Below are 10,352 nucleotides of genomic sequence, written 5' to 3' on the forward strand. Positions count from 1 at the left end.
GGGCAGCACTGCAAAGGCGCTGGGTCACAATCCAGGCAGGTAACTGCTGTGTCTGGCAGGCTCAGGTCAGGAGCTTCAGCAGAGCCAGGAGATATGAGAGCATGAACGTGGATGAGCCCCTTGTGTCCATCACTGTTACCATGTGGAAGGCTGTCATCCGAATTGCAGCGATTTGTGCTTAATAAGAACTCTCCATTGATGGAAACACACTGCACATCACTACTTGGTTTGGATCATTGGGGTTGACAAGGGCTCGAATTATCTAGGAAGGCACAGAAACACAAGGGTTAGTGTCAAACGTTTGCAAGTTGAATCATGCAAGAGGTTGTTGATACTTGGTAATAGAGTGGCGGCAGGACGAAGCAAATAGGATTGAAGCAACAGAGCCACTGTCTTGAAAGTGATCCTCGTGCAGGTCCATAAGTTTTGACTCTGTCTGGACTTCATATGGGGCAGTATGACATCACAAAGGGGTGATATGATGTCACAAAGGGGCATTATGACGTCACAAATAAGCATTATGACGTCACAAAGGGGCATTATGACTTTAAAAAGGGGCATTATGACGTCACAAGGGGGCATTATGATATCAGAAAAGGACATTATGACGTCACAAAGGGGCATTATGATGTAACAAAGAAGCATTATGACATCACAAAGGGGCATTATAACATCACAAAAGAACATTATGATGTCACAAAGGGGCATTATGACATCACAAAGGAGCTTTATGACATCACAAAGGAGCTTTATGACATCACAAAGGAGCTTTATGACGTCACAAAGAGCATTATGACGTCACAAAGGGGCATTATGATATCAGAAAAGGACATTATGATGTCACAAAGGGGCATTATGACGTCACAAAGGAGCTTTATGATGTCACAAAAGGCATTATGATGTCACAAAGGGGCATTATGATGTCACAAAGGAGCTTTATGACATTACAAAAGAGCTTTATGACGTCACAAAGGGGCTTTACGACGTCACAAAGGAGCTTTATGACGTCACAAAGGAGCACTGCGACGTCACAAAGGGGTATTATGACATCACAAAGGGGCATTATGACATCCGAAACTGACATTATGACGTCACAAAGGGGCATTATGATGTCATAAATGAGCTTCATGATGTCACAAAGGGCATCATGACGTCAAAAGGCGCATTATGACGTCACAGAGGGCATTATGACATCACAAAGGGACAGTATGACGTCACAGAGAAGCATTATGACATCACAAAGAAGCATTATGACATCACAAAGGAGCTTCATGACATCACAAAAGGACATTATGATGTCACAAAGGGGCATTATGACGTCACAAAGGAGCTTTATGACATCACAAAGGAGCTATATGATGTCACAAAGGGGCATTACGACGTCACAAAGGAGCTTTATGACGTCACAATGGAGCATTATGACATCACAAAGCGGCATTATGACATCACAAAGCGGCATTATGACATCAGAAAAGGACATTATGACGTCACAAAGGGGCATTATGACGTCACAAAGGGACATTATGACGTCACAAAGGGGGCATTATGATGTCACAAAGGGGCATTATGATGTAACAAAGAAGCATTATGACATCACAAAGGGGCATTATGACGTCACAAAGGGGTGTTAACATCACCCTGTGCCCAACTCCTCTCTACCTCCTATTGGCTCCCTCTCCCACCAATCCCCGCTCTCCCCTCCCCTTAGCCCCGCCCCCCGCCCCCGTTAGGCCCCGCCCTGCCCCTCACACCCCACTCCCTGCCGCCATCTTGCCCCGCTCCGCTCACCCACCTGCCCGGTGTCGCCCGGCATGAACCGGGAACGGCTGAAGGGACGGGGAGGGCAGCAGAGATGGGGACGGGGTCTAGGGCGGCCATTCTGAGAGACAGCCCTTCTGAGGGCTGAGCTGCAGGGCAGTGGAGAAACCCACCCGTGACCAGGGTCACATCAAAGCTGCATGAGGCTGTGTTACTAAACACAGTGCCACACGGCCTGCAAAACCATGCGGGGGGGACAAAACATGGCACGTACCTGGCAGTGAGATCACCTCAAGCTATCTGCAGCAGTTCCTTGTCGCTTTGCTCGGATGAAATGAGAGCAAAAGCTGCACCGAGGCAGTGGGTGGAGGGCGAGGAGAGGAGAGAGAAAGAGCAGGTCAGTGAGCAGGGCTAAGACAGTCATGGAATAACACACACAGCACAACCGTCCCATCCACTTGCTGCAAGTCATGCTGAGTCTCAGGCTACGTGATGCCTGTCCGCCCAGCAACTTTACGATGCTTCCACAACTGAGCAAAGAAGAGCTGCACCAAGCCCTTGGATGATGGATTCCCTGCTCCTGCTGGCTTCAGCCTTCTGCATTCCAATTCCAATCTAAACCATTCCTGCGGTGGTAGTACTTGAATCCTCATTTGGGGCTGGACCTCAACAGGTCAACACATCAGAAATAACACAACGTGCATCTGGAAGACGTGTCTCAAAGCCCAGAAAATCCAACTCTCTGACCTTGGCACAATTCACCAACCAAGAGCCAGGCCTTGACAACTTGGCTGATCTGGGCATGCGGGAGGGGGGCAGACAGTGGACCACAAGTGTCCATTTCCACTGCAGCTCCCTGTAGAGAACAGCACCAATCAGCAGGCGTGAATCAATTCGTTCACAAGCTGCACAATGACTCTGTTCTTTACATGATAAAAAAACACACAGAGATTCCTGACCAAAAAGTTGGGAGTTAATAACGACCAAAGAGGTTCCTGTTTCTACTCCTCATCCTCTCACCCCAACTCCTGGGTGATGCCCACAGGCTTCAAGTCAGCTCTCAAATCCACTGAACTCCCGTCACGGAACTCCATCAAAAAGGATGTCACACATGTGACACTTACATACATGAGAATGTATGTATCAGAAACACTGATGCCAGCAGGAGCAGAGAGGCGATTGTCCCCCTGTACTCAGCACTGGTGAGGCCACAACTCGAATTCTGTTTCCAGTTTGTGGCCCCTCACTGCAAAAAAGACACTGAGGCATTGGAACGTGTTCAAAGAAGGGCAACAAAGCTGGTGAGGGGTCTGGAGCACAATGGAGCCATATGAGAAGAGGCTGCGGGAGCTGGGAATGTCCAGCCTGGAGAAGAGGTGGCTCAGGGGAGACCTCATTTCTCTCTAAAACTTCCTGAAGGGAGGTTGCAGTGAGCTGGGGGTCGGCCTCTTCTCTCGTGTCATTACTGATAGAACTAGAGGGAATGGTTTCAAGCTGCGGCAGGAGAGGTTCAGGCTGGACATTAGGAAATATTACTTCTCAGAAAGGGTGGCCAGGCACTGGAATGGACTGCCCAGGGAGGTGGTGGAGCCATCCCACCTGGGGGTGTTCAAGGAATGACTGGATGTTGTGTTGAAGGACGTGGTTTATTGGGAGCTATTGGTAATAAGAGAACGGTTGGACTGTTCTTTTAGGTCTTTCCCAACCCTGGTGATTCTATGATTCTGTGATTCATACACTAAGAAGCAAGGAGAGGCTCTTTTGTTAAATCTTTCAATAGAGAGAAGAGTTGATATCTGCTTCTCCCAACAACAGAAACACGGAAACAACTTTCCAAGCCCACCTGCCATACAGTAGGCAGAAAACGCACATTGTAAAGGAGCACGCACATCCCCTCTGGCATAAGTCGAGCCCAAAACCCACCTTCAGATCTCTGTGCATTTCCCTTGTTTTACACCAATGCAGCCTCGCTGCAGCTCCGTGGGTGTCACACAAGGCCTGCATGTCCTCTTTCTCCGCAAACCCCACCCTCAGGCCTTGCTCTGTGAGGATTGACACCTGAGCAAAAACAAGCACTAAGAACGAGAGTAAAGCACACTGGATTCGCCCTGGCCTGGCCCAAGCCACAGTCCTACCAGACAGACCCTGGAATGAAAACTGCTCCACAAACCACAGATGGACACCAGCACACAAGAAGTTGATCGGATACAATCCCATGCAAGCACCAAGCCTCCTAAGGAAGCTCTTTGCCATCAGCTCCTTCATCGCCTTTCCTTCTCACCTCAATCTTAAAGTGGCTTCAACATCTGCCAGCACGTCTTACCACGCACCTGCTCATCACACAGTGCTTCAACAGCAACAAATTTGCTTCCGGGGCCCTCCTTCAACTCACTGTGCTAACACTCATGATTCAAATTACACAGAAATCCTAGCAGAAGTTCTCAGTGAGAACTGCACCTAACATTCCTCCTTCTACAAGCAACAGCCACAACAAGTGGTCATGAAAATGCTTTCATCAAAAAGAAGCAGAGACGGCACGGCAGGACAGATGTACTCTGTGTGCACGTCTGAAGCCTTTTGAGAACCTCGTCGTTCTTCCTGCAGGACCCCTGTCTTCTGTTAAAAGCTGAACGGTCCCCAGAGCACCTGTTTCCATCAGCTGCCACCATCCAAAGCAGCCAGCCTTCTTACAGTCACCTGGCCCAAACATCCCTTTTGCTCTACACTTGATTCACAGAATCACAGAATTGTAGGGCTTGGAAGTGATGGGAGCTCGGCATGCACACCATCCTTCCAACAGCACATCCCAGCAGCAAGGGATCACAGCGCTGGCACAGCTGAAACAAAAAGGGTGTGCGAGTTTCCTGTTAGCACTCAGTGTAAACAAATCTACCACTGAGCAACACCGTGAGCCCCCACTCACCTCAGCACAGGTCAACCTGTAACCCCAGCCTTCCCCTATCCATGTGCACATTCACACCCATGTGCCACCCTGCCTGCTTTGCACACCTCCATGCACACACCGCATCGTGTGCCCTCCTTTGTATTCACAGACGTGTGCAAACCACCCCTGGGAACACGTACGTGCCTACACCTTCCACAAACACCCCTTTGTGTACACCTGTGTGCAACCCAACTCCTCAGCACACGCACACGTTTGTGCCACCCTGTCCACGCACTCACCACGTGCCCTCCAGCATCACTGCTGCCTCCTCTGGTACCAGACCCGCAGATGCTCCAGAGCTCATTAGCATGGACTTCCTTCCTCCCCTCAGCAGCTGCTCCTGCACTCACCTTCATTCCTACTCAGATACCGGCTGCTTCCAGCACCAGCTGACCTGCAAGACACAGAAAGGAAAGGTGGGAGTCATGCAAATCCCCAAGAAGCCCAAGGCTGCATCACCACCACGTATGGCAGACTCAGGAAGTCAGCTGCAACTACAGACTTTGTCAGAATGGAAACAGGAATCGTCAGTTAATTGTGACCTCTGAACTCATTGCCACCATCAGAAACAGGCACTGAAATCGCTCACTTCACTGCAGCTGGTTACGTCCTGATTTTGGGAAAATGCAGACACGGAATTGAAGGACACCAGCAAAGTGACATCTACTTCATTGTAGGTGGTTAAGCTTGGAAGCAGGACTTGAGCAAGAAAAGCTTCTCAGCTCCTTGTAAGGCACTAAGTGATGGGATGATTTCCCATCCCTGCAGAAATCCTGACCTCTGCCACAGGTGGCTGAGTGACACAAAAGCTGTGTCCTTGGTTCCCAGCCTTACCTTCTCATGTCGTTCATCTTGCTCTGCAGCTCCTGCTCTGAATAGTCTTCTTATATTCCCACATGATGTACCCTGAAATACATCATTTAGTGAGTCTGAACAAAACATAAGACATTAATTGGAACTATGAAGAAATGTCTTTTGCACTTTACTTGGAGAATGTTCCATCCTATAACTTCTGCTCTCAATTGTAACACATGATTTTTTATAAAAAGAAAGATAACAAGTCAGCTCTTCAGTGTGCACATTGATGAAACTTGGTGAAATACAACTTTAAGAAAAGGTAATTTGAAAACTTCAATATTCTTATCAGAATCTCTGCTATTAGATACCGTTCCAATGTTCTGATCTGATGATGTGTCTCTCAGAGCTGTTTTGTCACTCCCCCCCTCAAATGCACTTCAAGTGCTTTAGGAGCATCACTGGAATTTTGAATAAACTCGATATATCTTAGCAAAGCTGCTACAGCTGCACAACTGAAGTACTTTGGAAAAAAAAGAAATCTTTAATGAACGCTGAACAGTGTTATTTAATTATAATCCAGGTAATTAAATTAATTAAACCAAGGAAATCACCTTCCAGTCACTCAGCTCTCACCAGGGAAATCGCTTCCCTGCCAAGCAGATGCAACCAACACAAGCTGCTACATCACTCTAGGGCCCCACTGAGTCTTCCCAAGGGGTCTCCAAAGGCTTCCCTGTTGACTTCTGGGAACCTGGGAACACTCACATGGAAGCCAGTGCCCCCTAATGTGCCCCAGACGTTTCTCAGGGCCCCACAATTAGCTCTACAGACATCCAGACATGCCCCAGAGCAAGTATGTGTGCTGTAGGGAGCCCAAGAGACATTCCAGAGCACCCTAGTACTCCTCAGTGCACTCATGGATGCTTCACCTGTCTCTAAATATGCGCTACTGGACTTTGTTTTCTCTTCTGGAGCTTTCCTTAGTTCTCAGCTTTGCTTTCTCATGCCATTTATCTCGCTCCACAGCTTTTGCTCGCAATATTCTCTCTTGCATTCCCACCTTCCAACAGAATCACAGAATTGTAGGGGTTGGAAGGGACCTCTAGTGATCATTGAGTCCAACCCCCCTGCCATGGCAGGTTCCCTACACCACGTCGCACAGGTAGGTGTTCAGGCGGGTCTTGAATATCTCCAGAGAAGGAGACTCCACCACCTCCCTGGGCAGCCTGTTCCAGTGCTCCGTCAGCCTCACCGTAAAGAGGTTCTTGCACACATTTGTGCGGAACTTCCTATGCAGAAGTTTCAGCCCATTACCCCTAGTCCTGTCCCCACGCACTACTGAAAAGAGACCAGCCATGCCACTATGGCCCCCACACCTCAGGTATTTATAAACCTGGATCAAATCCCCTCTCAGCACCGCCAACGACAACCCTCTGCACTCTGCCAGTCAGACAGTTCACGACCCACTTCACTGTACACTCATCTATCCCATACTTCCTCAGCTTTGTTATAAGGATGTCGTGGGGGACAGTATCAAAAACCTTTCTGAAATCAAGGTAGACTACATCTGCCACTCTAGCCCCGTCCACCCAGCTAGTGACATCTTCATAAAAGGCCACCAGGTTGGTCAAGCACGACCTCCCCTTGGTGAACCCATGCTGAGTACTCCTGATAACCTCCTTATCACCCAGTTCTCTGGAGATGGCATCCAGCACAAGCTGTTCCATCACCTTCCCTGGGACAGAGGTGAGGCTGACTGGCCTATAATTACCTGGCTCTTCCTTCTTGCCCTTTTTGAAGACTGCAGTGACATTGGTCATCCTCCAGTCTTCAGGCACCTCCCCAGTTCTCCAAGACCTCTGAAAGATTACAGAGAGCAGCTCAGCAATGACCTCCACCAGTTCACTCAGCACCCGTGGATGCACCCCATGCACCCATCCCATGTATTTATGGACATTAATGTTTCCTAGGCAATCACAGACCACCTCTTCCCTGACTAAAGAGAAATCTCCTATTGTCCAGACTCTCTCATTAGCCTCCAGGGTCTGGGATTTCTGTAGGAGAGCCTTTTCACTAAAGACAGAAGCAAAGAAGTCATTCAGTGTTTCTGCCTTCTCAGCATCCTCTGTTATCAGAACGCCTTCCTCCCCCCCTTGTTTTTTGTTTATTAGCAAACTATTAATATACTACAAAATAATAGCACTAATTACTAAGTAACATCACCATGCCAGCATCCCGACCACCTGCTTTAGAGATTTATCCTTCATTTTGTGCAACACTTCAAAAACTGCAAAGGAAAAAAGCAAGTACAGAACCAGGACACCACTTCCCTCAGGATTTTACAGTCTCATTCATGTCTGACAGATGGAGGCCCTGACAACAAGAGCTGTGTCTGTCCATAACAAGGACTCACCTCTGCAGGTGCAGGGGCAGCTCTCAGAGAAGCCTTCTTCATTTCTGCTTTCTTCTCTTTTTGTCTTTTGACTGGGAGGTGGTGTTGATCTGCCTGAGGGAAGGGAGGCCCCTTCAGAGGGATCTAGATAAGCTGGATCAACCTCACTGGGCTGAGGTGAATGGGATGTGGTACACCCAGGCCAAGTGCCAGGTCCTGCACTTTGGCCACAATAACCCCATGCAGCGCTATAGGCTTGGGGCTGAGTGGCTGCAGGACTGTGCAGAGGAAATGGACCTGGGGCTGTTGGTCGATGCTCAGCTGAACATGAGCCAACAGTGTGCCCAGGTGGCCAAGAAGGCCCACGGCATCCTGGCCTGTCTAAGAAATAGTGTGGCCAGCAGGAGCAGAGAGGTAATCATCCCCTTGGACTCAACACTGGGGAGGCTGCGCCTCAAGTCTTATGTTCAGTTTGGGGTTCCTCGCTACAAGAAAGTCATTGAGGCACTGGAACTTGTACATGGAAGTCTGTCCCTCGAGCAGCTCCCATTCATCATCAGCTCCCATTCTGAACCCCACTGTGCAAAACAGCAAAACTTCTACTGCAAATGGCTGCAGTCACCAAAGCTCAGCCCACGATCCAGGTATCAGCCTTCTCCCTTCTGTTTTCCATCTTAGCCCATAGTTTTGCTCCCAAAAATGGAACTGCACTCCAACAGTCAAAACACAAACTAATACATCACTTTCACTGCTCCTTCCTGCACCCCCAAATTAATGGTTACCTGACATCCCCTACAGCACAGCACCTGCTCACAAGTATCATTCAAACTCTATTCTTTCATACTTCTTGAGAGAGGACGGTAAAAACTCCCTTCTGCATGGTGGTAAGGACAGTCTGTCCCCATCACATCACTCTGTGTGCTGAAAGCTGCCATTGGATCTCTTGCAGCCTGCTGGCTGCTGCTCACAAACACTGGGAACTGCACCACACTGATTCTAAAGAGAGAAAGGAAGAAACGCTGGTGGGAATGAGCACCCAAGGTTTGCAGAGATGCTCCAGATTGTGCCAGAGATGGAATATCACAGTGCTGGGACATGATTGATCACTAAGGAAAACACTTGGAAGCACATTCAATCTGCAGAAGCTGTAATTACTGGGCACAGTCAGCTTTCCTATGGCTTAGCTGGAGGAGGCGGGTGCTCTCAGACATCTGCTCAGGGGCTTCAGCTGAGACACTTGCACAATGCTGGGATCATTCTGATGGAAACTATGTCTTCAGATACCATGGTTAAATCCATCCAAAATGATCAAGCGGAGCCTTAGCTCTTGAGCAGCACTTCTTCCCCACCCTTCACTACTCCAAGCAGCTCCAACAAACTTCTCAGAAGAAATCCAGGCCAGCACAGACCTGGCAGACCAGAACCAAGTGCAGCTGGTGGGACGGCAGTGCCCACTCCTTGCTTCCACCCTGCTCCAGCAGGTTAAGGAGTCTCAGCCTCACTGGCCTTTGACAGCTCAAGACTTTCAGCACCTCATGCCAACATTTCTCACTAAGATACACCTCAGGCATTGAATTCTCTTCTCACTACCTCCTCCCAGTCCTCCCCTAGGAACAGAAACCATTCAGATTCTACAGCAAACTACAGCATCTGCACTGCAAGAGCACACTGAACCACCTGCAACAGTGAAACATGGTTTTGGAGAGTGGGTTTGAAAACACACCTTTAGACAGCTGTCTCCCTGTAGCCAAAAGGAAACCAAGCAGCAAAAGAAGAGTCCAGCCTGAAACATGCCCATCCTACTAGCCCAGGTTTTTCACAGTGAATGCAGAATCCATCCTGTTCTTGAGGTAACAAATGACAAGTGGGTCTCCCCTTGCTCCACCCCTTCTCCTTCAAAGCCAGAAAAAGAAAGAAAAAACAAGCAGAAGAAACCCAGACGTACCTTTCCACACACAGAGCAGAAAGTGGAACAGCAGTTGTCTCCTTCCTGAGACATGGTGGGGAGCATGCCAGAGGAAGCCCAAGTTCTTTGCTTCTCTCCACAGGGACTTCAAGCACTCTTGGCAAGAGCTGCTTTGGTTCTTTCTTCAACTGCTTCCATCACCAGAATCTCCTTTGGAAAAGGAACCCGAAAGAAAGAATCAGCAAATGAAAAAGAATGAGCAATAACCACTTTCCCAGCTTTCTTCTGACATGCAATTTAGACTCTCGACTGGGGCAAGGTCTTAAAATCAGCTGGTTACAAGAACTGTCCCACAATATATCCAGCTTCTGTACAGCTGCCGTTATTTCTGACTGCAAGTGTAATCACAGAATCATAGAATGGCCCGGGTTGGAAGGGACCTCAAGGATCATGAAGATCAATCACCTCCCTGTCCCTGCTGGCCATCCCCTCTTCTGATGGAGCCCAGGGGACCATTTGCTCTCTGAGCTGCAAGAGCACGCTGATGGCTCACG

General features: G+C 48.8%; 1 long non-coding RNA gene across 1 annotated transcript; it reads right to left on the bottom strand.

The window, feature by feature from the left end:
• Window positions 1-1,834: 1,834 nt before the first annotated feature.
• LOC146755507 (uncharacterized) lies at window positions 1,835-7,390 on the bottom strand. The gene is made up of 4 exons (XR_014937995.1): window positions 7,272-7,390; window positions 5,537-5,608; window positions 4,942-5,096; window positions 1,835-2,105 (listed from the first exon to the last, which is right to left on the bottom strand). It is a non-coding gene; the product is annotated as an uncharacterized LOC146755507 (long non-coding RNA).
• Between the last annotated feature and the right edge of the window lie 2,962 nt (window positions 7,391-10,352).

The sequence above is a fragment of the Coturnix japonica genome, chromosome 32 (assembly GCF_054131305.1).
Source record: "Coturnix japonica strain WE chromosome 32, WE-NBRP24, whole genome shotgun sequence".
NCBI classification, from domain to species: Eukaryota; Metazoa; Chordata; class Aves; order Galliformes; family Phasianidae; genus Coturnix; species Coturnix japonica.